A 26,753-nucleotide genomic window follows, 5' to 3' on the forward strand; every position below is an offset into this window, starting at 1 on the left:
TCCTCTGGACCATAACCACGCCAATGGACCAAAAACTGCAACCGACCGCGGACCAGGCGTGAGTCCAGGATATTGCTCACCTCATATTCCTCACGATTGCCCACTTGGACCGGACGGGGCCGAGGAACCGAGGAAGTGAAACGATTACACACCAATGGCTTCAACAGGGAGACATGAAACACGTTGGAGATCCGCATGCCAGGAGGAAGCGCAAGGGCATAGGCTACCGGGTTTACCCTGCGAAGCACTCGGAAGGGACCAACAAAGCGAGGCGCCAGCTTGGGAGTGGGCACTCGAAGGTTGAGGTTGCGGGTGGACAACCATACATGGTCTCCGACCTGGTAGGAAGGAGCGGGCGCTCGTCTGCGATCAGCCTGGAGTCTCTGGCGCTGCGCAGAGACCTCAAGGGACCTCTGGATCTGTACCCAAGAAGCACGTAGGACGGAAAGGTGATCCTCCACAGCCGGAATATCCTGGTGAGAGAATACCTCCGGTAACACGGCAGGTTGGAACCCATAATTGGCCATGAAGGGAGACGTCCCAGAGGAAGAGTTCACCGCCGTGTTCCTGGCAAACTCAGCCCAAGGCAGGAGGTCAACCCAATTGTCTTGGTGATCGGAGACATAGCAACGAAGGAATTGCTCCAAGGCCTGATTGGATCGTTCTGCGGCCCCATTGGACTGAGGGTGGTAGGCCGAGGAGAAAGAGAGATGAATCCCCAACTGGGAGCAAAAGGCGCGCCAGAACCTGGACACAAACTGACTCCCCCGATCCGACACAATCTCCTTGGGCAAACCGTGCAACCGGAAGACCTCCCTGGCGAAAATCGTGGCCAACTCTTGTGCAGAGGGTAACTTCTTGAGAGGAACACAGTGGCACATTTTGGAAAACCGATCCACAATCATGAGAATGACCGTATGGCCTCGGGATGCAGGGAGGTCCACAATGAAATCCATCCCCAGGTGTGACCATGGGCGCTCCCCGGTGGCTATGGGTTGCAAAAGGCCCAACGGAAGGTGCCGAGGGGACTTACTCTGGGCACAAACGGAGCATGCCGCTACATATGCGGCGATGTCGGAACGTAGAGAAGGCCACCAGAACAGATGTGAAACAGCCCAGGACAGCTGATTCTTTCCAGGATGCCCCGCGGCCTTGGAGTTATGGTAGGTTCGCAACAACCGAGTGCGCAAGTCCTCAGGCACAAAACACCTGCCGTTGGGTCTCCCAGAGGGAGCACCAGATTGAGCCACCAAAATCTGCTCACCCAGGGGAGAGGTCAGGCTGGTGCGAATGGCGGCCAGGATCTGATTCGGAGGTATGACCGAAGTCGGAATCGACTCCTCCCCGGACAGCTCGGAGTACTGCCGTGATAAGGCACCCGCTCTGATGTTCTTGGAACCGGGTAGGTAGGAGACCACGTAATTAAAACGTGACAAGAACAGAGCCCATCTGGCCTGACGTGGTGTCAATCTCTTGGCCTCAGAAAGGTAGGTCAGATTCTTGTGGTCCGTCAGGATGAGAACCGGAACCACCGAACCCTCGAGCAAGTGCCTCCATTCTTTAAGGGCCTGCACGATGGCCAATAACTCCCTGTCACCAATCTGATAGTTGCACTCCGCGGAAGACAGTTTCCGGGAGTAAAACCCACAAGGAAGCAGAGGACCCTCTGGTGTTCTACGCTGAGACAGAAGGGCGCCTACTCCCGTCTCAGACGCGTCCACCTCGAGGACAAAGGGCAACCCAGGGTTGGGATGCGACAGAATCGGAGCCGACACAAAGGCGGACTTTAGAGCCTCAAAAGCTCGGATGGCCTCGAGCGGCCAGACCTGGAAATTACTGCCCTTCCTGGTCAGATCCGTGAGAGGCTTGGCTAGCATAGAAAAGTCCCTGATGAACTTCCGATAATAATTGGCGAAGCCCAAAAAGCGCTGCAGGGCACGGAGACCACTGGGCTGGGGCCACTGTAAGACAGCCGAAACCTTCTCAGGATCCATGGAGAACCCCTCAGCGGAAATGATGTAACCTAAGAAGGTTACCTGGGATCGGTGAAATTCGCATTTCTCAAGCTTACCGAACAGCCTGTTCTCTCGTAACCGTTGTAACACTCGTCTGACATCCATAATGTGGGCCTCCATGGATTCAGAATATACCAAGATGTCATCCAAATAGACCACCACACACTGCTGCAACAGGTCACGGAAAACATCGTTGATGAATTCCTGGAAGACTGCGGGCGCATTGCACAACCCAAAGGGCATAACCAAGGATTCATAATGACCGGTCCTGGTGTTAAACGCGGTCTTCCACTCATCGCCCGCCTTGATCCTTACCAGGTTATATGCCGCCCTCAGGTCGAGTTTGGTAAAGACCGTGGCCCCTTTGAGGCGATCGAACAGCTCGGAAATCAAGGGTATCGGGTAAGCGTTCTTGATCGTGATGCGATTGAGACCCCTGTAATCGATGCAAGGCCTCAACTCACCGCCTTTCTTTTTCACAAAGAAAAATCCAGCCCCTGCCGGGGACGAGGATTTGCGAATGTGTCCGCGTGAAAGCGCCTCCCTCACGTACTCCTCCATGGCCTCATTCTCCGCTACCGACAGTGGATAGACTTTGCCACGAGGAGGAACGGCACCAGATTGTAACTCTATGGCACAATCGTATGGGCGGTGCGGAGGTAGGGCAACCGCGCGCACCTTATCGAATACAACCCGGTACTCTTCGTATTCAGGAGGCAACAGAGAGTCCGAGGAAGTACACAGCAACTTGACAGGCCCATGGATGCAACTAGCCCCACACTGCGGTGACCACGAGAGGATCTCGGCCGATCTCCAATCGAAAGTCGGATTATGCTTCTGGAGCCAGGGGTACCCCAAGACCACCGAGTAGTGTGGAGACGAAATCACCTGGAGACAGACCGACTCTCTGTGAACGGCACCAATGGCTATCCCCACTGGAAGGGTCTCATGAGTCACGTGTGGCGGCAGAAGGGGTCTGCCGTCTATCGCCTCAAGAGCCAGTGGGGAACCTCGAGGCTGCAGAGGAATGGAATTGGCGGCAGCGAACACCTCCGCAGGTTCTCCTTAAAGGAAGGTCTCTCCCTGAGTCTGGTGTCAATCAAAATCAGGAAAGAAATAAGAGACTCGAGCTCCACTGGTAGGTCCTTAGCTGCAACCTCATCCTTCAAGGCATCCGAGAGACCATGAGAGAAAGCAGCGACCAGAGCCTCATTATTCCAGCCCACCTCTGCTGCCAGGGTACGAAACTCAATGGCGTATTCAGCTACGGATCGTGAACCCTGTCTGATGGACATAAGGAGCTTCGCAGCAGAGGCAGCACGAGCCGGCACATCGAATACCTCCCGAAGAGAAGCAACAAAACCGGAAAACTCGGCAACCACCGGATTGTTGTTCTCCCATAAAGGGCTGGCCCAGGCCAAGGCCTTGTCCGAGAGCAGCGAGATCAAGAAGCCCACCTTTGATCTCTCAGTAGGAAGGGCATGTGGCAGCAACTCGAAATAAATGCCCACCTGGTTAAGGAAACCTCGGCACTGAGTTGGCTCTCCCCCAAAGCGCTGTGGAAGGGGGGCAGAACCGGTCATACCCCGAGACACCGCAGGCGCAGCAACAGGTGTCGGGGTAGACTCTGGCGCAACAACCGGAGCGGCAGTAGGAGCGGGCCCAGGAGCGACAACCGACCCATCGGCAACGGAAGCGAAATGAGCCGTGCGTTCAAGCAGGGTTTGCAACGCCACAGCGAACCGACCCAACAGGTGATCCTGCTGATCAAGTCTGGCAACCAGCGTAGGTAGCGAGGATGGCCCTGTACCGTCAAAATTCATGGCTTGGTCCTAATGTCATGGAACCATGAACCAGACGTACAACAAGAGATAAGTGGAAATAAGAAGGCTTTATTGAAAGTCAAGCTGTAAGCAAAAGTCCAAACGGATGGCTAAACCGAAGCAGGGTCTTGCGTAGACAGAGGTCAGGAACCAGAAGGGTAGTCAGACGAAGCCTGGATCAGGAACCAGCAGGGTAGTCAGACGAAGCCAGGATCAGGAACCAACGGGGTAGTCAGACGAGGCCAGGATCAGGAACCAGAAGCAGCAGCAGTCTTAGAAGCATGTGAACACAGGAGGACCAAGCAAGGAACTGAAGCCACAGACCTCCTATATATATGAGCTAGGCATCCAGCTCCTCCCAGTGGGAAGGAGAAGCCGCAGGGTGGGAGGCTACAAGAAACCCAGAAACCAAGATGGCCGCCAGCACATGTCAAACGAAGGAGAACAGTAAGAAGGTAAGACCATGACAGAAAGCTGTATATAACTCTTGAATTTCACACGTGCTGATGCTGCAAGGGTTTGTAAAATTTTGTATTTTGCCAAAAAAGGGTGTTGAGAATTATGGCTGTATTTCTAGCTTAAATTGCACACTGACTAATCCTGCAAATGCACCAGATGTTGTATATTGCCAAAAAAAGGGCAATTTTTTTTAAAACCAGATTATTAGTGTAGTATTTCAAGCTTGGATTTGAATGTCACAAAAGCTCAGATGTAGTGCTGGTGCACTGAGCTTGCATAAAATGTCTGCCAAATGTTTTCTGTCACTGGCAGGGTAAAAAGATTGTGCACTGCACCCACACAACTAAATGTATGTAGATCGCTGAGTTAGATTCGAGTTCTGATCACAGATTCTGTCCTATTCTCTCCCTACACTAGTAACAGCTGTTACGCTGAGCGCTCCGGGTCCCCTGCTGGCCGCGGAGCGCTCACAGCGTATGCCCCCAGGCAGCACTCCAGTGTCTCGGCGTGTGCGTCCTCGCTCTCTAGGGCGCGCGTGCGCCGGGACTCTTAGATTCAAAGGGCCAGTGCACCAGTGATTGGTGCCTGGTCCAAAAGGGATATTAAGGGTTAAGGTTTGTGAGAGGCAGTGCGGACTTAATTAGGCTGCACCTGTGCACTGCCCATTAATACCTTCTCCTCCCACAGCTTCCTGCCGGATCTTTGTGCCTTGTGCCTCAGAGAAAGCGGTCTCCTGTGTTTGTTTGCCTTGCCTGTTGCCGTACCCGTTGCTACCGTCTACTCGCCTTTGAACCTTTGCCGCCTGCCCTGACCTCTGCTACGTCCGACTACGCTCTTGCCTTCTCCCTGTGTACCACGCCTTATCAGCTGCCAGAGAGGTCGAGTTGTTACTAGGGGACACGACCTGGTAGTTACCGCCGCAGCAAATCCATCCCCCCTTGCGGCGGGCTCTGGTGAAGACCAGTAACTGCTTAGAACCGGTCCTTTAGTACAACCCGCGCCATCGCCTCTCTGGTCCAGAGGATCCACTACCTGTCCTGCCGGTACGTGACAACAGCAGAGTGACGTGCAGAGCTACGTGACTCATGCTTATATAGAGGCTGGGTCACATGCTGCGCTGGCCAATAGTAGGCATGGCTGTGATGGCTTCTAAGGTCAGACAGTTTGTGTTTCTGTTATGTTATAAAACAATACTCTGTAATATGAGCTTGTATATGTCATATTCTATGCCGTCTAGTGCTTGAGCACACCTTGAAGTACTTCATTTGTATATGAAGATGATATTTATATGTTTTTACAATAAAATATTTTAAAAACTAAGGTCAGACAGTTAAACGCTTGTTGATTGGCTGCTCTGCAGCGCTAAGAAATCGCTTAACACCGAACCCAGACCCGAACTTTTACTAAAATGTTCGGGTTCAGGTCCAGAGTCCAAAAATCATAAAGTTTGGTACGAACCCGAACTTTACAGTTCGGGTTCGCTCAACCCTAGTCAAGAATTACTCCTGACCATTGTGCATGTCTGATCTGCAACTACAGGAAACGTTTGGTTGAAGTTATTGCTGCCAAAGGAGGTTCAACCGTTATTAAATCAGAGGGTTCACATACTTTTTCCACCTATACTGTGAATGTTTACATGGTGTGTTCAATAAAGAAACGTGGTAACATTTAATTCTTTGTGTGTTATTAGTTTAAGCAGACTGTGATTGTTTATTGTTATGACTTAGATGAAGATCAGATCACATTTTATGACCAATTTGTGCAGAAATCCATATCATTCCAAATGGTTCACATACTTTTTCTTGCATTTGTATATAAGAGACTATCAGAAGGACCCGGCTTAGCCCTGGCATATTTCATCCATTTCATTTTATGTTTCTGTGTGTTGTAAAAATATATCAACAGTTTCCCCCATAACAGTGACCTCTACAGTACCTGCCCCTTTCACAGTGCTCTCCACAGTGCCCGCCCCTTTAACAGTGACTTCCACAGTGCCTACCCCTTTAACAGTGACCTCCGCATTGCCCGTCCCTTTAACCTGCTCAGGACCGCATCTTTGCGGTGGTCCTGTTTCTCTGGGTGGACGCTCAGGTGCGTCCTCTCGCGAGATTTCGGGGAAAGCCGGCCCGCGCATCAACCTGCCAGCCAATGATCGTGGCTGGCAGGTTGTTGATTTTCAAAAAAATGAATCAGCAGCCAGCTAACAAATCATATTTAATAAATATGATGTGTTAAATGGCTGCTGTGCTCCCCTGCTCCTTCTTTTGGTCGGTTGGTTCCAGCAGAGGAGCACACATCACTGTGAGTACCCACCAACACCACACTTAGCCCCCAGATCACCTCCCAGCACCCCAATTAACCCCTTGATCACCCCTTCTTGCCCCTGTCAATCACTAGTGAAAAGGAAAAAAGTGATCAGTGTAAACTGTCACTTTTTTTTTTCACTGGTATTGACTGATAGGTTTTAGTATAGTTTAGGTCCCTTGGTTAGGTAGTGTAGTGATCGGTTAGCGCCCAGCCCACCGCACCGCGGTCCCTTATTCGCTGATTAGCGTATCGCTAATCAGCATTTGTACTGTTATAGTATCTGTAAGTGATCAAAACTGATCACGGTCAGATCTATAATAGTATTAGTGTCACTTTAGTTCGCCCTCCACCCAAAACGCAGTGTTTGCCCGATCAGGCCTGATCGGTCGCCCACACGTGCGTTCACCCACGCCCGCCCCACCGCAGTGACAAAATTTTTTATTTTTTTTGTGATCACTGCACAATCACTTTACACGCACTGCGGCGATAAAAAAAAATCTGTTTTGATATTTTTTATCAATCGCAGCGGCCTCCGGTACTTCGCTAGCCTCCCATTTGTAAGACAGGCTTGCTTTTTTTCTTGGGTAGTCTCAGGGAATACCCCTAAATTTAGTTGCCCAAATGTCAAACAGGGGGTATTCTTCTGAAGAGGCCTACAGGCTTCTGACCCAGTCGGATGAATAATGGGAACCCTCATCTGATGAATCTAGCGGGTCAGAATATGAACCTGTAGAAAGCAGTGGCTCTCTGACCCAAAGTTCGGACGAGGAGGTAGACCCAAAGTTCGGACGGGGCCGGGTACGCACCAGGCGTACCCGGCCCCGTGTCGCTAGACCACAGGTTGCGCAGGATCCGTTTCAAGGGCAGCAGAGTGGGGCTGGCGCTGTCGGATTGCGTGGTGAGGCATACACCAGCAGCGCAGCCCATCCTGGACCTAGTACCAGCACTGCCGTACAACATGGTGAAGTGGCGAGCACCAGAAGGGCAGTTGAAGCTGGTACGGTGGCACGTGCATTAGTTACCCCGTCGCAGCCACCGCAAAGACGGGCCCGTAGAGCCCCTAGAATCCCTGAGGTGCTGGCAAACCCTGATTGGCAGTCCCTAACTTCAGCCGCACCTGTAGTTCCCCCTTTCACCGCCCAATCTGGAGTTCGGGTTGAGACAGCTCAGATCGGTTCGGCCCTGGGATTTTTTGAGCTGTTCTTGACTGCGGAGCTCTTGGACTTAGTCGTGGCAGAAACAAATCGGTATGCCACTCAATTTATATCTGCCAACCTGGGAAGCTCTTATGCCCAGTCTTTCCGGTGGAAACCAGTCCAAGTTTCCGAATAAATTTTTCTGGGCCTTCTCCTCAACATGGGTCTAACTAAAAAGCATGAATTGTGGTCATATTGGTCCACGAACCCAATTCATTACATGCCCATGTTCTCTGCTGCTATGTCCAGGACACGATTTGAGACCATCCTGCGTTTCCTGCACTTTAGCGACAACACCACCTCCCGTCCCAGAGGCCACCCAGCTTTTGACCGGCTCCACAAAATTCGACCCCTCATAGACCATTTCAACCAGAAATTTGCAGATTTGTATACCCCTGAGCAAAACATCTGCGTAGATGAGTCCCTTATACATTTTACCGGGCGCCTTGGCTTCAAACAATACATCCCAAGCAAGCGCGCCCGGTATGAGGTCAAATTGTATAAGCTCTGTGAAAGGGCCACAGGCTATACCCACAAATTTCGGATCTATGAGGGAAAAGATCAGACCCTGGAGCCGGTCGGTTGCCCTGACTACCTGGGGAGCAGTGGGAAGACAGTCTGGGACTTGGTGTCACCCTTATTTGGCAAGGGGTACCATCTTTATGTGGACAATTTCTACACAAGTGTGGCCCTTTTTAGGCATTTGTTTCTAGAACAGATTGGCGCCTGTGGCACCGCGCGAACTAGTTGCGTGGGCTTCCCCCAAAGGCTCGTTACCACCCGTCTTGCAAGGGGGCAGAGGGCTGCATTGTGTAACGAAGAACTGCTTGCGGTGAAATGGAGAGACAAGCGTGACGTTTACATGCTCTCCTCCATTCACGCAGACACGACAATCCAAATTGAGTGAGCAACTCGTGTCATTGAAAAGCCCCTCTCAGTCCACGACTATAACCTTCACATGGGAGGAGTGGACTTCAATGACCAGATGTTGGCTCCGCATTTAGTGTCCCGCCGCACCAGACGCTGGTATAAGAAGGTGTCTGTATATTTAATTCAATTGGCTCTGTATAATAGTTTTGTTCTCTACAGTAAGGCTGGGAGAACTGGATCCTTCCTCAAATTTCAGGAAGAGATCATCGCGAACCTCCTGTACCCAGGAGGTTCCGTGGCCCCATCCACCAGTGTAGTTAGCCGTCTACACGAGCGACATTTCCCCAGTGTCATTGCTGGTACCTCAAACCGACCGCCACCCCGAAAAAAATGTGTCTGTAGCAGGAGTGGAATAAGGCGTGACACCCGCTATTTCTGTCCTGACTATCCTGACCACCCTGCCCTATGCTTTGGAGAGTGTTTTCGGAAGTACCACACACAGGTACACCTAGCATAGGGATCACATCTCACCAGGACAGGTACACAGGGCTATTAGGGCCCATTCACATACAGCTGCTGCAAACCTCTCCTTTCACCCGGGATGAAGTGCATAATGTACTTCGCCACATCTTTGGGCGATTTGCGCTTTGCACATTGTCCCATGGGGAAGGAGAGGTTTGTTCTATAAAGGTAAAAACAAAAAAACAAAAAAAAAAACACCAGTAAGCAAAAAAGTTCAGTTTCAAAAGTTAAATAAAGTTTATATGTTCTGTTCTAAAGTTATTATAAAGTTAATAAAATGTATTGCGTTGCAGCCTGGTTTTTTCTTTTTTGTTTTGTTTTTTTTACCTTCTAGGTGGACCAACTAATCGACTAGCTGCAGCACTGATGTGCATTCTGACAGAAGCATTGCGCTGCTGTCAGATTACACGCAAGTCGGTGTATGCGGCGCTGCAAGACGAGATTACTACTCTGCAGTAAAAGATACGTTTGCCAAGGCATACGAGCTGAGGAGAAGGCGGTGTTCCTATGCTTTGGCAAACACTTTGTATAAAAAAAAAAAATCCCGGCAATGATTTATTCATCCACATCGATTGATGTGAATGGAGAAATCTGGTTTGCCAGGGCATACGAGCTAAGTGGGTATGGATGTTGGGCGGAGCTCCTATGTCCTGGCAGACGCCTTTCCCCTCCTTTTTTTTTTTTTGGCAGAGATTTTTTCATCCACATTGATCGATGGGAATGAAGAAATCTGTGCCGCTCATTTTTTTTCTTTCAGCCCAGAGGCTGAACGGGAAAAAAAAATCTCATTACCTGTATGCTCAATATAAGGAGAATAGCAGAAACTCCTAATGCTGGCCATACATGTAATGATTGCGGAGACCCTCAAATGCCAGGGCAGTACAAACACCCCACAAATGACCCCATTTTGGAAAGAAGACACCCCAAGGTATTCGCTGAGGGGCATATTGAGTCCATGAAAAATTGAAATTTTTGTCCCAAGTTAGCGGAAAGTGAGACTTTGTGAGAAAAAAACCCCCAAAAAAATAAATTTCCGCTAACTTATGCCAAATCAATTTCCGCTAACTTATGCCCAAAAAAAAAATTTCTATGAACTCGCCAGGCCCCTCATTGAATACCTTGGGGTGTCTTCTTTCCAAAGTGGGGTCACTTGTGGGGTATTTATACTGCCCTGGCTTTTTAGGGGCCCTAAAGCGTGAGAATAAGTCTGGGATCCAAATGTCTAAAAATGCCCCCCTAAAAGGAATTTGGGCACCTTTGCGCATCTAGGCTGCAAAAAAGTGTCACACATCTGGTATCGCCATACTCAGGAGAAGTTGGGGAATGTGTTTTGGGGTGTCATTTTACATATACCCATGCTGGGTGAGATAAATATCTTGGTCAAATGCCAACTTTGTATAAAAAATTGGGAAAAGTTGTCTTTTGCCAAGATATTTCTCTCACCCAGCATGGGTATATGTAAAATGACACCCCAAAACACATTCCCCAACTTCTCCTGAGTACGGCGATACCAGATGTGTGACACTTTATTGCAGCCTAGGTGGGCAAAGGGGCACACATTCCAAAGAGCACCTTTCGGATTTCGCAGGTCGTTTTTTTACACATTTTGATTGCAAACTACTTCTCACACATATGGGCCCCTAAATTGCCAGGGCAGTATAACTACGCCACAAGTGACCCCATTTTGGAAAGAAGACACCCCAAGGTATTCCGTGAGGGGCATGGTGAGTTCCTAGAATTTGTTATTTTTTGTCGCAAGTTAGTGGAATATGAGACTTTGTAAGGAAAAAAAATCATCATTTTCCGCTAACTTGTGACAAAAAATAAAAAATCCTAGGAACTCGCCATGCACCTCACGGAATACCTTGGGGTATCTTCTTTCCAAAATGGGGTCACTTGTGGCGTAGTTATACTGCCCTGGCAATTTAGGGGTCCAAATGTGTGAGAAGTACTTTGCAATCAAAATGTGTAAAAAATGGCCTGCGAAATCCGAAAGGTGCACTTTGGAATATGTGCCCCTTTGCCCACCTTGGCAGCAAAAAAAGTGTGACACATCTGGTATCGCCGTACTCAGGAGAAGTTGGGGAATGTGTTTTGGGGTGTCATTTTACATATACCCATGCTGGGTGAGATAAATATCTTGGTCAAATGCCAACTTTGTATAAAAAAATTGGAAAAGTTGTCTTTTGCCAAGATATTTCTCTCACCCAGCATGGGTATATGTAAAATGACACCCCAAAACACATTCCCCAACTTCTCCTGAGTACGGCAATACCAGATGTGTGACACTTTATTGCAGCCTAGGTGGGCAAAGGGACCCACATTCCAAAGTGCATTTCACCGGTCATTTTTTACAGATTTTGATTGCAAACTACTTTGCATTGCCAGGGCAGTATAACTACGCCACAAGTGACCCCATTTTGGAAAGAAGACACCCCAAGGTATTTTGTGATGGGCATAGTGAGTTCATGGAAGTTTTTATTTTTTGTCACAAGTTAGTGGAATATGAGACTTTGTAAGAAAAAAAAAATCATCATTTTCCGCTAACTTGTGACAAAAAATAAAAAGTTCTATGAACTCACTATGCCCATCAGCGAATACCTTAGGGTGTCTACTTTCCGAAATGGGGTCATTTGTGGGGGTTTTCTACTGTCTGGGCATTGTAGAACCTCAGGAAACATGACAGGTGCTCAGAAAGTCAGAGCTGCTTCAAAAAGCGGAAATTCACATTTTTGTACCATAGTTTGTAAACGCTATAACTTTTACCCAAACCATTTTTTATTTTGCCCAAACATTTTTTTATGGATGTCGTTTTATGGATGTCGTTTTTTTTGCAAAATTTTACAGCTGAAAGTGAAAAATGTCATTTTTTTACAAAAAAATCGTTAAATTTTGATTAATAACAAAAAAGTAAAAATGTCAGCAGCAATGAAATACCACCAAATGAAAGCTCTATTAGTGAGAAGAAAAGGAGGTAAAATTCATTTGGGTGGTAAGTTGCATGACCGAGCAATAAACGGTGAAAGTAGTGTAGTGCAGAAGTGTAAAAAGTGGCCTGGTCATTAAGGGGGTTTCAGCTAGCGGGGTTGAAGTGGTTAACAGTGACCACCCCTTTAACAAGGACCTCCACAGTGCCCGCCCCTTTAACAGTGACTTCCACAATGCCCGCCCCTTTTACAGTGACCTCCACATAATCCGTCCCATTAATAGTGCTTGCTTCTTTAACAGTGCCCTCCACAGTGCTTGCCCCTTTAACAGTGACCTCCACAGTGCCCGCCCCTTTAACAGTGACCTCCACAGTGCCCCCCTTTAACAGTGACCTCCACAGTGCCCACCCCCTTTAACATTGACCTTCATAGTGGCCACCCCTTTAACAGTGACCTTCACAGCACCCGCTGCAACCCCTTAAGGCCTGGAGTTTTTTAGTTTTTTTGCGTTTTTGTTTTGCGCTCCCTGCCTTCCCAGAGCCATACATTTTTTATTTGTCTGTTCACATAACCATATGAGGGCTTTTTTTTGTGGGACTGGTTGTACTTTCCAACACCACTATTTAATATTGCATATCATAGTGGGAAGAGGGTAAAAAATACCAAATGGGGTGAAATTGCAGAAAAAAAGCAATTCCACCACAGTTTTGCATGTTTTTTTAGTTACGACGTTCAATGTGCGATAAAACTGACCAGTTACTTTTATTCTATAGGTCAGTACGAATCCAGCAATACCTTATATATATATAGTTTTTTTTGCATTTTGATAATGATAAAAAAAATATAAAGTGGGAAAAAAATCAGTTTTATTTTTATGTCGCCATATTTTGACCCCCTATAACTTTTTGTAATTATGTTTACGGAGCTGTATGGGGGGCTCATTTCATTTTTCAACTTTTCATTGATACCATTCTGGGGTGTGTATGACTTTTTGATCACTTTCTTTTTTTGAAAATTAAGTAACCAAAAACGGTGACTTGGCCATTTGAACGCTTTTTTCTGTTTTGCTGTTTGCCGTTAGGGGAATATATTTTTGTATTTTTATACTATGGGCGTTTTTGCACATTGTGACACCCATGATGTGCCTTTTTTTATTTATTTTATTTTTATTTGGGGAAAAGGGGGGGGGTGATTTGAATTTTTTTATTTTTTTTATTTTTGAAAACTTTTTTTTGCACTTTTATAGCTGCCTTAGGGTACTATAACATGCAATCATTAGATTGCTATTATCATAGACTCCAATGAACTTGCATTGGAATCTATGATTATTTTACTAGTTTCCTATGGAGCCCTATTACAGGCAAGGGCTCAATAGGAAATACTATGCAGCAGCCTCGTGTCATAAAGATAGGGGCTGCCTCATACATGCTCCGGCTCCTCCGATCGCCACACAGTGGACCCGGAGCATAACCAAAAGTGCGCACTTTCAGATTCAGCGCGCTCAGATGCCATAGTCAGGATTGACCACGGCATCTGAGGGGTTAAATGTCTGCTATTGCCATTACTGCTGGCCACGGAAATTAGCCGCGGGTGTCTGCCAGAAGAAGCAGAGGGCAGGAGCGGGCACCATCTTTAAACACCCGCCCAGGGCCGTACATGTATGGCACTGGGTGTGAAAGGGTTAAGTGACCTCCACAGTGCCTGCCACTTTAACAGTGACCTCCACAGCGCCCGGCTCTTTAACAGTGACCTTCACAGTGCCCGCCCGTTTAACAGTGACCTCCGCAGAGCCCTGCCCCTTTAAAGCTAAGGCTACACGCGCCAATTTTTTTGTCTCAACAACTTTTATAATAATGGTGTCACACTGCGACATGCGACATGCTGCGACTGCGACACGACAGTGGCAAAAAATTCATCCAAAATAGATGCATGTAGCAGCGTAGTTGTGCCCTATGTGTCGTGCAACTTATTGTTGTCCTGTAGCCCTAGCCTAAAGCTGACCTACAGCAATGAAGAGAAATGGCTGGGTTGTTATGGAAACCTGGAGTAAAACTGTGTGTATGGCAGTTGGGATTTGAAGATAAAGACTTGCAGGCTTGTATTGGCTAATGCAGGTAACGTTTTTGGGAATATCTCAGGAACAGTACGTCCTAGAGAGCTGAGACCCGGTATAACACCTGATGCACCTGTGTGAAGTAAGATTGTGACTTTGTTGTAAAAAGTTTCAATGCTAAATCTGGAGTGAAACTATTAGCATAGCTAACCACAAACACTTTTCCACGCACATTTCAAAACTGGAGTGTTGTAAGAATGCAAAAATTTGTCAACTTTTTGTGCAAATGAGTACAAAAAGTCGCAAAAGCCAATATGTTTAAGGGCAGTGGTAGTGCCCCATACCATCCACACAAAGAACCCCACAAAGGTGCATTGAAAGAGATGGAGGCGACACCAGAATATAGCAGTATTGAAGACTTTTCTGGAAAACAGATGCTTTCTTTTATTCTCTTTACCTCACCATAAACACTGTTAACAGCGTTAGTCTTTTCTAAATGTATATTTTCCACAATGAAGGCACTCCTTACTACCAGCAAGTGCACAATTATATTGTCCTTTTATACACTGTCACACTGTACTTCAAGGATTGGTACATCTTTGGAGGCATTTTTTTTATTATTGAATAAAAAAATAAAAAATAAACAATTGGGTTTTATTAAAACTATTAAGCCATCCTGTCACAAAGAGTTAAGTGTTTTTCTAGCATTGAGAATAGTACTCTCACTTTGTGCAGGTCATCTAATAACACTTGTCTGTAAATTACTAAAAGGTCATAAATACTTATTTAGACCACATTCTTATCAATAAGATAAGAATTGAGGTTTAATGAGTGTTTATAAAGTCAGAGATCAGACATAAAGGGCCCGTTTGCTTCCTGTCTGATGGAGCAGAGAGAAAATATGGATACTGCTAGTAAGCTGTGTATAATTATTTTTAAAAAATTGCCACCAAAGTTGTACATAGTCTTTAACTTTATGACGTTACACTTGTACTCTCTTTGCAGAGGGGGTCTCTCATACACTAATGTTTTAGTGTGCAGCGTCACCCATGCCCAAGCATGGCTTACTTAGGAACCAGCCTTTATCTCTGTGCATGCAGTCTATGCTCAGTTGGGGAATCTTATCTCCTATCAGGGTCAGAAGCGCAGCAAAAAGTTCCTCTCAATTGCAAAGTGCTGCTACACACTTTTCTGCTCTCAAATTACCCTTGAGGACCTGCCTAGCCAGCAGGAAGTGACATCATACAAGGTCTTTTTTCACTTAGTGTGTAAAATGCATAGCTTGGCCACTTGATGGCAGTTGGGCAACATAAATGTAAATTAGTATGTACAAGAAAATATGGTTTATACAGCAAATTCAACAACAAATGGTATAAGAATGAAATGTAAGCAGTTATTTTTCAGGGGGTTTGCCGCTATGCAACTTATATCTCGTGCAAGTTTCCGTTTAGACTTCAATTGGAAATCATAATCTGCAATGAAATCTGCATAGAAAACTGCAATCAAATCCACACTGTAACGGATCTCCTGGCACCCCGACCGGGTACCTCCGTCGATAGATACTCCTAGTGCTTTCTGAGGACTCCAAGCACTCCACTTGACCCCGTACGCACTGCATATCCCACAAACCGCTGAAGCTTGGTTGAGGTCTCACCGTCTCCTACCCACTGTCATGGATGGTGTAACAGAAAACAAGAAGCTACAAATAAGGATCCGACTGGCTTGATCCGAAACTAAGGAACAAAAGGGTGACCCCTATTTAAGCCCTGAAACTCTCCCTGTCTTCTCAGCCCATGTAAAGATCTCTATGATAGAAAGTTGCATGCCCTCGTGCCTAGACTGTATGACACCTGAACACCCTATAATAGTGAGGGGACACGACCACCGGCTCCCTACACTTAATACGGAGGGAGTCAGGGTCACCTAGGATCAAGCAAACAGGAAAACACAAATCAATGAACAGACTTATCTGTAGACGCATCAGTTGTAGCATCCTGCATGTACACACTCCAGGAAGTTGTATAAACCGCAAAGTGATGCAGTATGGGAGGGAATTTAAAGGGATGCAATCAGTGCAACTAGATGACAGCTGAGAGAGGGAAACAAGATGACAAAACGAAAGCAAAACAAAAGAACCTCAAGCAGAAGGTTCTGAAGAACGTCTGTCAGAGCTTCTCAGATGTCTGGAGGTGACACCCACCCTGGACCTACGACAAGACTCCAGGCTCCAGTGGGTGAACCTCTCCTAAAACCAGAGAGCAGTAACAGCTCTTACAAGAGCTAGTAGTTATGCCAGGGGAGTATAGCAAATCTTCAGCGTATAGCAATCCCCCAGTGTCGATCAGTTACCCAAACACCAGCCTCAACTTGGTAAAGGGTAAAAACAGGAACTCTTTATTTGAACGCACAGCATTGATTTATACATATCTTCCAACAAGGTTACCACCCACAGAGTTTTGTAAAAACAGCCAATCACATGTATTTACAGTATTGACACCTTCCCAGCAATTGTACACAAAACCCCCTTCCCTCTGTCTGAGACGCAATCAACAAAATACAATTACCAAACGTAATGGGCTAACTTAATCACTCACAGACAGAAACCACACATTTTTCCCAAAACACAGAAAACACCTCAAAACCCCACATTATCCCCATAATGTATACATCCATGGATAGCTCTGATCTGGGTGAACAAGATATCCAAAAATCACCCAGATCCGAGCAGGGGTTCCTGAATTCCGTCGAAGTCACATTTGGCCGGCCGCAAGCATGGCTTTCCTGTCCAAAACAGTTCCACAGATTTAAGCTGTGCGGCCGGTCTGTCTTCTCCTTCAAAGTTAGTATGGGCCATAATCCTGGGGCAAGAGGCTAGAAACCAGGCCCCTCCAAAACCCAGTGGCGAGGTTGGTTTCGCCACACACGCCAAAAGTTACATGAACTTAAAAATACGCACTTCGGGATGTGAGTGCTTATTTTTGTACCATGTGTGACTGCACCCTTAGGCTACTTTCACACGGGCGAGAATTCTGCGCAGGTGCAATGCGTGAGGTGAACGCATTGCACCCGCACTGAATCAGGACCTATTCACTTTAATGAGGCTGTACAGATGAGCGGTCATTTTCATGCATCACTTGTGCGTTGTGTTCTGTGTTTTTTCACGCATTGCAGGCCCCATAGAAATGAATATGGCTGCTTGAAAATCGCAAGCATCCGCAAGCAAGTGCGGATGCGGTGCAATTTTCACTCATGGTTGCTAGGAGATGATAGGGATGAGCAACCCCGGACCCCATTAAAGTCGATTCACTGTATTATTTTCCCTTATAACATTGTTATGAGGGAAAATAATAGCATTCTTAATACAGAATGCTTAGTAAAATGTGCTTTGAAGGGTTAAAAAAAAATAAAAAAAATTAACTCACCTTATCTAATTGATCGCGCATCCAGCATCATCTACTTTCTTCTTCTTACCACATGGTAAGCGCGATTACGTCATCAAAGGTCCTTTTGCTGGCCCTGAAAGAAGAAGAAAAAAGACGATGCTGGCTGTGCGATCAAGGGCAAGTTACATTTTTTTTATTTTTTAACCCTCAATTGACATTATACTTAGCATTCTGTATTAAAGAATGCTATTATTTTGCATTATAACCATGTTATAATTAGAGGTGTGAGGAATCCAATTTTTTCTGAATCCAAATCCAAATCTGAAAAGGTTCTCAAATCTCTCAAATCTTTCAAATCTCGAATCCTATGAATGCTGTACATAAGAATTGTGTGAACGGTGTAAGAAACAAAGTGATCCAAACTCAATATTCTTTTAATATGAAAAAAAAAGATTCCTTACTTTTTTTTAACAAAGTATTTGGATTTAGATTTAGAGTGATACAGCACACATACCCCTTACATCCAGGGTAATACAGCGCACATACAGTACAGACCAAAAGTTTGGACACACCTTCTCATTCAAAGAGTTTTCTTTATTTTCATGACTATGAAAATTGTAGATTCACACTGAAGGCATCAGAACTATGAATTAACACATGTGGAATTATATACATAACAAAAAAGTGTGAAACAACTGAAAATATGTCATATTCTAGGTTCTTCAAAGTAGCCACCTTTTGCTTTGATTACTGCTTTGCACACTCTTGGCATTCTCGTGATGAGCTTCAAGAGGTAGTCAAATGAAATGGTCTTCCAACAGTCTTGAAGGAGTTCCCAAAGATGCTTAGCACTTGTTGGCCCTTTGCCTTCACTCTGCGGTCCAGCTCATCCAAAACCATCTTGATTGGGTTCAGGTCCGGTGACTGTGGAGGCCAGGTCATCTGGCGCAGCACCCCATCACTCTCCTTCATGGTCAAATAGCCCTTACACAGCCTAGAGGTGTGTTTGGGGTCATTGTCCTGTTGAAAAATAAATGATGGTCCAACTAAACACAAACCGGATGGAATAGCATGCTGCTGCAAGATGCTGTGGTAGCCATGCTGGTTCAATATGCATTCAATTTTGAATAAATCCCCAACAGTGTCACCAGCAAAGCACCCCCACACCATCACACCTCCTTTTCCATGCTTCACGGTGGGAACCAGGCATGTAGAGTCCATCTGTTCACCTTTACTGCGTTGCACAAAGACACGGTGGTTGGAACCAAAGATCTCAAATTTGGACTCATCAGACCAAAGCACAGATTTCCACTGGTCTAATGTCCATTCCTTGTGTTCTTTAGCCTAAACAAGTCTCTTCTGCTTGTTGCCTGTCCTTAGCAGTGGTTTCCTAGCAGATATTCTACCATGAAGGCCTGATTCACACAGTCTCCTCTTAACAGTTGTTCTAGAGATGTGTCTGCTGCTAAAACTCTGTGTGGCATTGGCAGCAGAGGTGACTCTTGGTCTTCCTTTCCTGGGGCCGTCCGCATGTGAGCCAGTTTCTTTGTAGTGCTTGATGGTTTTTGTGACTGCGCTTGGGGACACTTTCAAAGTTTTCCCAATTTTTCAGACTGACTGACCTTCATTTCTTAAAGTAATGATGGCCACTCGTTTTTCTTTACTTAGCTGTTTTATTCTTGCCATAATACAAATTCTAACAGTCTATTCAGTAGGACTATCAGCTGTATATCCACCTGACTTCTCCAAAACGCAACTGATGGTCCCAACCCCATTTATAAGGCAAGAAATCCCACTTATAAAACCTGACAGGGCATACCTGTGAAGTGAAAACCATTTCAGGTGACTACCTCTTGAAGCTAATCAAGAGAATGCCAAGATTGTGCAAAGCAGTAATCAAAGCAAAAGGTGGCTATTTTGAAGAACCTAGAATATGACATATTTTCTGTTGTTTCACACTTTTTTGTTATGTATATAATTCCACATGTGTTAATTCATAGTTTTGATTCCTTCAGTGTGAATCTACAATTTTCATAGTCATGAAAATAAAGAAAACTCTTTGAATGAGAAGGTGTGTCCAAACTTTTGGTCTGTACTGTACCTCTTACATCCAGTGACGTTTCTTTGATGTAGATGTTCTCTTTCCTCATCTTCTCCTTTCAGACCTTCAGACCAGACCACCAGTTTTCAGCCATTTTTCATCTCGGCAGTTTACTACTTTTCCATCATTCTCGCATCTTTTGGACAAATCATCCTACTACCCCCAATACTGTGTCACTGTGCTCCCCAATATTATACTGCAGAAACAGATAAACCATGCAGTGGCTATGCAAATCTCCCTTGCCAAGGGGTAAGTGTTCACTTGATACTGGAACATTGGGAGGGGGGAGATGGCACTATGATACTGGCACATATTGAGCGGGTGGGAAGGAGAGAGGCACTTAATACTAGCACATTGGGGGGGAGATGGCACTATGATACTGGCACAGGTACATGGTGGGAGGAAGAGAGAGGCACTTGATACTGGCACATGGAGGGTTGGCACTATGATACTGGCACATGGGGGGAAGGAGAGAGGCATCTGATACTGGCACATGGAGGGAAATGGCACTATGATACTGGCACATAAGGGGGGGAGGAGAGAGGCACTTGATACTGGCACATTGGGAGAGGGAGGAGATGGCACTATGATACTGGCACATATCGGATCGGGGGTGGGTGGGAAGGAGAGAGGCACTTAATACTGGCACATTGGGGAGGAGATGGCACTATGATACAGGGACATGGGGGAATGAGAGAGGCACTTGATACTGGCACATAAGGGGTTTGGCACTATGATACTGGCACATGTGGGGGTGGGTGGGGAGGAGAGAGTCACTTGATACTGGCACATTGGGAGGGGGGGAGATGGCACTATGATACTGGCTCTACATCTCCTGTATAACGTTTGCCCATTCTAAATATCAGTGACATTAATTCTAGTGATGAGTGGCAGGGGCAATTTTTGAATTTGTGATATTTCACAAATATTTTGTCGAATATTCATCATATATTCGTGAATTTGAGATTATATTCTTGATTGCGAAAACTGGCAACGCGAAATACCGGCATGGGGTACGCAACTTTTCTATTGGTTGCTAGGGATGTTGCTAAGTTGTGACAAAGCCTTCTCATTGGCCCACAAGCTAGATAAAGGGATCACCTGATATGTACTGAGTTAAAAAAAATTCGTTATATTCATTACGAATATATAGCACTATATTGTAAATATTCTCGAAGTGCCGATATTCGTGAAAAAAATTTGCTTTTTTGAATATTTGCGCTCAACACTAATTAATTCTGTGTAATTTTTTATTAGCCGCTGGTGACAGCGACATTACTTGCGCTATACCTCCTGTTTAACGTGTGAGCATCCTAAAAATATCTGTGACATTCTATGTACTTTATTTGCGCATACACTTAACCTGCGCTACTGTACATGTGAAATAGTTACAAGCATATATACCATTTAATATGTGCAAGGCGAGCAGTAAGGGACGGGGAAGTGGCAGTGCTGCTGATGGTGCACGCAGAGGTCGTGGCCCTGGGCGTAGTGAAACTGTGCCTGCTGCCAGAGCACAAGAAAAACAATAATCCACGATACCTAGTAATAAACAATAATCCACGATGTCCCAGTTTACAGGGCGGTGCAGGACACCACTCTCAAAGTCAGGCCAGTGCAACCATGTGGACGGTTGGATTGCAGCAGATAATGCTTCCGGTCGATTAAGCACCACCCTGTCTTCCACAAAGTTCAGTCTCAGTAGCCAAGAGTCTGGTCAACAGAATCCTCACCCTGATACTCCTTCCACCCACCATGGAGAGTCTTGGCAAACAAGTGATCCCACACTCGGATATTCCGAGGAGCTCTTTTCATCGCCATTTCTTAATTTGGGCCTCTCACCAAGCCCGCTTGAAGAAGGACATGAGGAGATCTTGTTCCCTAATTCCCAAACTCTGGAACATCCACAGTCAGAAGAAGATGATGGTGGGGAATGGCAATTAGTGTTTCACGAGGTGGATGAGAAGACATAGTTGCCAACAAGTAAACCGCAATTAGTGTCTCAAGAGGTTCATGATGAGAATGAGACACAGTTGTCAATAACTGAGGTTGTTGTTAGGTCAACAAGTCAGGAGGATGACCAGAGTGAGGAAATCGAAGAGGAGGTGCTGGACAATGAAGTCACTGACCCAACCTGGGAAGGTGGTAAGCCGAGCGAGGACAGCATTACAGAGGGGGAGGGATTCACAGCACCGCAACAGGCTTGAAGAGGCAGTGGGGTGGCAAAAGGGAGAAGGCGGGCCACACCAAACAGGCCAACAAATGTTCCCCAGAGTTCCCCCTTGCGGAAATCTCCCTTGCCAAGGGGTAAGTGTTCCGCAGTCTGGCACTTTTTTGAGGAAAGTGCGGACGATAAAAGAATTGTCATTTGCAACCTGTGCTGTATCAAAATGAGCATGGGCGTGAACACTAGCCACCTCACCACCACCAGCATGATCCGCAACATGGCATCAAAGCACCGTAATAGGTGGGCCGAATGCCTGGGTCCACAACCAGTGTCTGCGGGTCACACCACTGCCTCCTCTTCCCCTGTGTTACGTGCTGGCCAATCCCCTGTCCAAGACGCAGGACCTTCGTAAGCACCATCAGCTATCACATCCACTTCTGTGTCCCAGCGCAGCGTATAGATGTCTATACCCCAGGCCTTTAAACAAATGCGCAAATTCCCAGCCACCCACCCACAGACCATAGCACTAAATGTGCACCTTTCCAAATTGTTGGCCCTGGAAATGTTGCCATTTAGGCTTGTGGACACTGAGGCTTTCCGCAGCTTGATGGTGGCGGCTGTCCCGTGGTACTCTGTCCCCAGCATGTGTCCCGTAACATCTCCCATGCCCAGACCAACGCAGTTATTGGGAAGGTCCATTTAGTGAATGACACATGGACAAGTGCTTTTGGCCAGGGACGCTACATTTTCCTGACGGCACACTGGGTGAACGTTGTGGAGGCTGGGAGCGAGTTGTACCCTGGGATGGCACAGGTGCTACCGATGCCAAGAATTGCGGGCCATACTTCCATCAGGATTTCCACCACCATCTAAATTAGTGGCTGCAACCCCCCCTTCTCCTCCTCCGCCTCCACTTCCATCTCTGAATTATCATCTTGCAGCACGGACATCAGTCAGTAGCTGGAAGCAGTGTAGCACTGCAGTTGGGAAGTGACAACAGGCCGTGCTTAAACTGAACTGCCTAGGTGACAAACAGCACACCGTCGCAGAGCTGTGGCAGGGGATAAGGGACCAGACTGAGCTGTGGCTCTCGCCGCTCAACCTACAATTAATGTATGGTTGTATCTGATAATGGCCATAACTTGGTGGTGGCTTTGGAGCTCGGCAAGCTCACACACCATGCCTACCCCAATTTGCCTGAGCTACTGGTGAAGTTGCACCGCATGTGTTCCCATTTCCACAAGTCATCGACAGCTTTCGCCTGTCTGGCAATGCTGCAGCAGTGTTTGCAATTACCAGCTCACAGACTATTGTGTGACGTGAGCACGCGCTGGAACTCCACATTACACATGTTGGCCATGCTTTGTGAGCAGCAGAGGGAAGTAGTGGAATACCAGCTGCAACATGGTCATTGCCTTTCCAGTCAGCTTCCACTCTTCACAAGCGATGGATGGGCATAGATGTTTAACCTCTGTGAGGTTTTACGCAACTTTGAGGAATCAACACAGATGGTGAGCGGCGATAACGCTATTATCAGCGTAACCATCCCAGCGTGTCTACTCAAACGCTCGCTGCTCACAATTAAGGAGGACGCTTTGCACATGGAATAGGTGGAAATGGGGGAAAACAGTACACAGGGTGATAGCCAGACCACACCCTCGGTTCATCTTCTGGGAGCATATCGGATGATGAGGAGGAGGAGGAGGAGAAGGAGACGGTTGCCTCCGCTACAGAGGGTAGTACCCATGGAAGTTTTATTTCATCTGTTCAGCATGGATGGGTAGAAGAGGAGGAAGAGGATGAGGAGATTGAGAGTCTTCCTCCTGATGAGGACAGCAAAGTTTTGTCTGTTGGGACTCTGGCACACATGGCTGACTTTAGGCTGCCTTTCTCGTGTCCCTTATCACGTTGTACACATTTTAGACAACACCGATTACTGGTTGTTCACCCTTCTCGTGTCATGGCTGAGGATGGGGAAACCCTCAGCCGTGCGATGCCAGAAGATGTTAACGGCTGCTTCGCCAGGACGAGAGAATTAGGGAGCAGGTCACCTCCTAACACATCCCTAATCCGACCCTAACTCCTAGCTGCATGAGCCGACCTTGAAGGTAGGGGGGCCCATGCTCAGGAACCTCGGATCCCTACTCACCCTCCGCCTGTCCCTGAACTAGGAGTAGGGTAAGACGACCTGTTCCTTCTGGACACGGAGGAACAGGAGTCTCACTGGCCAAGCTGCAGGGAAAAGGGGAACAGAAACAGTCCTATGGATATGGCAGGTGAACTGCACTAGTTCCAGCCACCTGCCACAGCCTTGCTGACTGGATCCCTGTGCTGGCAAGCTGAAGTCCACACAATACAAAATGAACTCAGCACACACACATCCACACACAGGAACCCAGATCCATAGCTGCACCGAATAACAAAGGAAAGCATCAAGTAAACATCACACATAAACCTATGACCACAAGGGTGGCCCCCACTGGCAGATGGAATACACAGGAGGATGCTCCAGCTAACCATGGCTGAAGTACCCCTCAGACAAGTGCTATTTACTGATGCTTTATAGGCTCAAGTAGTCACACCCACACAGACACACCCAGTGTTCACACACACAGAAGGGAATTAACCCTTCCAACACCAGGAAGAGTAGTGAGACCACATAAGGGGAAAAAAACACAAATACTCACTGCAGCTGTTACCGTTGACAACGACATGTGTGGCAAACGTGACCTGGAGCCGGCCAAAAGGCCGAGACACTGCCACCACATGTACATACACCAAACATTGCCACGGGCAGCTACAGTGAACGGAAAATGTCACAGTGCACACCAAACATAAAACAGAGTGCACAACAGAAATTCAAAGTGCATAACATACACACACACAACTCAGGTGTAACCGCATGCACTTGACAGTAAGCAACCTAGCACCAGCTCCGGCTGCTATACTGCCAAGTACAATCACATGTTGCCAGCGGCAACCACAAGTGAGGCAACAAACTAGCGGCCCTCACCTGTGGCTGAACAACAACAACCAAACCGCAGGCAACAGCCTGCGGACACAGGAGTCACGACCATGACCATGGCTGTGACATCTCGACCCCCACTACAAAGAGAACTTCTCATCTCTCATTCCTGTGGTGGAGAGGACGAGCAAAATGGTGCAATACCAGAAGGTCCTTGTGGAAAAATTGCTCCAAAAATTTCCAGCTGACAATGCTGGCTGCAGAGTACGTAGTTCATTGGCCAACCGAGGAGGGGAGATGAGGGGAACACACAGCAGTTCCAATAGAGACAGGGCAACACTCTTCAAGGCATGGGACGAATTTATGACACCCCGCCAGCACCCTCAACCTGATGCGCGGCCTAGTGTCAAAAGGAGGGAACATTTTTGGAAGATAGTGAAGGAGTACGTAGCAGACCGTGTCAGCATCCTTAGTGATCCCTGTGTGCCTTACAACAATTGGGTGTCCAAGCTGGACACGTGGCACGAACTGGCGCTCTATGCCTTGGAGGTTCTGGCCTGCCCCGCCACCAGCGTTTTGTCAGAGAGTGTATTTAGTGCTGCTGGGGGCATAATAACTGATAAGCACTTCCGCCTGTCAACTGAAAATGCTGACCAGTTGACTCTTATAAAAATGAACAAGGCCTGGATTGCCCCTGACTTTTTTACTCTACCAGAGGAAAGCAACTGAACATAAAGGCACTCTAAATGTGGTGTAGGAAGGAGCAATGGTCTGTTATTGACTGAAGGTATGTGTCACCGAGATTCCTGGTCTCGGTGAGGTAACTGACACTATTTGTTATTTAGTATTGCTGTAGAGCCGATCCGGGCCAGCTCTTACTGGGAGCAGCCAAAGTGAAAGGTGAGTGGCTGCTCACAACGCTCCAGGCCGGGTTTTGACTGGGATATAAAAACCCAGACAGCAGTCTCAGCTGGGTGGATTATCCTCCATTTCACAGTGAAGCTATGGAGACGCTGTGTTTTTTGGATCTGCATGACTGCATGAGGTGTGCTAAAGGACTGAGAGCCGCATTGCTGGAAAACAGCACCATTTTATTTATTTTTTTACCAGGGGTTAAATTCAGCAGTATCAGGGACAGGCATTTTTGGGAAGAGATACATATAGTGCAGGGCTGGAAAATCGCTTTTTTAAGTACCCAAAAGCTTTTAAAAGATAGAAAGATTTGATATTATTGAGATCTACAGTACGCCATCAGAAAGCAGTGTGTTTAGCAGACATTATAAAAAGGGGCTTATTCACTAGAGTGTGTCTGCAAGTGAGATCTACACCGTGCCATCAGAGAAAAAAAAAATGGGTGGAAATTAACCTAATTTGTGCCACATCTGCGTGTGTGTTCAATCCACAAACATTATATACAGTATTCCAGCAGAGATTTTTTTGTATTTAGGACTCACTTAACTACTTTTGGGCACATCTGTGTGTGCGTTTAGGCCGCAACCATATATACAGTATTCCAGCAGAAAATTATTTGTATTTGGGACACATTTAACTAGTTTGGGGCGTATCTGTGTGTGCGTTCAATCCACAAACGTTATATACAGTATTCCAGCAGAGAATAACTTTTATTCAGGCTCTCACCTCCAATGTTTTATATGGACTGCTCACCTTCAGGCACTCACCTTCAATGTTTTATACGGTCTGCTAACCTGTAGGCCTTCCCCTATAATGTTTTATGCGGTCTGCTCACCTGAAGGCCCTCACATATAATGTTTTAGAGCGTCAGCTGAACAGCAGGCCCTCACATATAATGTTTTAGAAGGTCAGCTCAGCAGAAAGCACTCGCCCCAAATTTTTTATAGGGTCACTAGCATGACCTCGGACCTAATGTTTTGGAAGGTCACCAGCAGGCCATCAAGGATAGTTTTTCAAAGGTGTGTATGATGCCCTCCTTTATGTGTAAGAAAG

The sequence above is a fragment of the Bufo gargarizans genome, chromosome 5, assembly GCF_014858855.1.
Source record: "Bufo gargarizans isolate SCDJY-AF-19 chromosome 5, ASM1485885v1, whole genome shotgun sequence".
Classification (NCBI taxonomy): domain Eukaryota; kingdom Metazoa; phylum Chordata; class Amphibia; order Anura; family Bufonidae; genus Bufo; species Bufo gargarizans.